Genomic DNA, 2,164 nt, shown 5'->3' with positions numbered 1-2,164 from the left:
GGAGACAGAAATAGAGAATCAGAGAGAGAGACAGAGAGAACCAGGCAGAGAGGAAGACAGAAAGGAGAAAATGCAAGGACAGTAGGAGAGGCTGGGGGAGAGAAAGACAGGGTGGACAGGGAGGTGGAGTAGGCAGGAGGGAGAAGCAGGTAAGAAACTGACAGAGCTGGATGGGCAGAGCCACGCGAGAGAACGAGGGAGGGGGCACCAACAGCCAGAAAGAGCAGCAGCCGGGGACCCATCCAGGGCACAGCCCCTGCCTCCAGCACCTACTCCCCATGCCCTCTCCCCAGGCTTAGTAAGGAGTGGGGAGGGACAGAGGCTGGCCTGTCACTGGCCTACTCCTGAGGCTGACCCTGGGAGGGGTGGGATTTGCATTATTTCACACACTGGAGGTCAGGCCTTTGCCTGCCCTAGAGAGTTCAGTCCCAAAGCAGCAAGCCCAGCACTTAGAAGTTAAAAGCCTCCCAAACCCACTGCCATCAGTCAATTCTGCCTTATAGCGACCCTGTAGGACAGAGTAGAAGTGCCCCATAGGGTTTCCAAGGCTGTGAATCGTGACAGTAGCAAACTGCCTCATTTTTTTCCCCATGAAGTGGTTGGTGGGTTCGAACCATTGACTTTTTTGGCTAGCAGCTGAATGCTTTAACCACTCTGCCACCAGAGCTCCCTGTTAAAAGCCCCAGGCTCCTTAGCTCTCCTCAGGCAGGCGGTGTGTGCAACAGTTGAGAGTGTGGGAACTAGGCAGGAGTTGGAGCTCAGGTGTGTGTGGCCTTGGGCGAGGTACCCCCCAGTGCTTCTGTGCAAGCCCGTGACTGCTCTCCTTAACCAGACACGCTCCCATGTGCTTCTTTCTCCCCTTCAAGACGGGATGGGGACCATGAGCAGAGGCCTGGCCTGCAAAACCAGAAACACCTTTCCCGGGAGAGTGCAGGGAAAGTTTAAAGATCAGTATCACAGCTTCAGTGTGTCCTTGAGGAAGGGGCTGTGATCAAGTGGAGAGCAAACCGGTTGGTTGCAGCTTGTTGGCAGATGGAGCAGGAGGATCTGGGCTGGGCCCTTCCCCTCCTCTGACCCCACTGGCACCTCTGATAGGTAGCAGGTGGCCAGTTAGGCCAAGAGATGATGGGCCTATTGGGCAGACCTGGAAGCAGACCTGAACGAGGGGAAGGGTCCAGACACATTCCCAGTGTGCGGGTGGGAAGAGAAAAGATGACTCCTTTTCAAAGAAAACTCCTTGCCCTCAAGTCAGTTCTGACTCATAGTGACCCCCGTTGGGTTTCCGAGTTGATAAATCTTTACGGAAGTAGATTGCCCCATCTTCCTTCCGGCTGGTGGGTTTGATCTGCCAACCTTCTGGTTAGCAGTCGAAAGCCTTATGCACTGCACCACCAGAGCACCTTTGCCAATAGAAAGCAGTTTTCTTTTTGCAATTCACTCCTTCGTCAACACACATTTGGGGAGAGTCCTTAGTGCTACAGCTCTAGTCCACAAGAATGCTAACATGTTGAGGGCAAGTGGTGGTTTTGTTCACTGCTGTAGTCCAGCTCCTAAGAAGCTCTGGTGGTGTAGTGGTTAAGGCGTTTGGCTGTTAACCAAAAGGTTGGTGGTTCAAGCCCACTAGCCATTCCATGGAAGAAAGATGGGGTAGTTTACTTCTACAATGATTCACAGCCTTGGAATCCCGGGGGGGGGGGGTCGCTATGAGTCAGAATCGACTCAATGGCGGTGAGTTTTTTTGGAGCAGTCCAGCTCCTAGCAGGTACTCAATGAGTGTTGAATGAATGGCAGATGGGTGGATAAGTGCCAGGCATTGGGTTAGATGCTGGAGGTACAGCAGTGAGCAAGCCGTACCTCTCGGCTCCCACCCCAGCCTCCCTCCATCACTCCCCACCTCACTCCCAGCCCTGTCCCCCTGGACCCTCTCAGTGGCAGCTGGACCAGGTAGGGCTGTATTCTTGTTGCATCTTTTGTTTATATATATATCTTTTAATAATATTTTACTGTGTTTAAGGTGAAAGGTTACACAGCAACTCAGATTCACACTTAACAGTTTCTACACAGATTGCCCAGTGATGTTGGTTATGTTCTCTACAATGTGTCATCATTTTCATTCTGTTTCTTGTTTCATCTGATGACCTAGTTGACTGAGAGCCAGGCCTTG

This window comes from Orycteropus afer, unplaced genomic scaffold (assembly GCF_000298275.1).
Source record: "Orycteropus afer afer isolate SDZICR_OR568_19922 unplaced genomic scaffold, OryAfe1.0 scaffold00376, whole genome shotgun sequence".
NCBI classification, from domain to species: Eukaryota; Metazoa; Chordata; class Mammalia; order Tubulidentata; family Orycteropodidae; genus Orycteropus; species Orycteropus afer.
The sequence above is the reverse complement of the archived record's forward strand: the minus strand, read 5'-3'. Positions refer to the sequence as shown.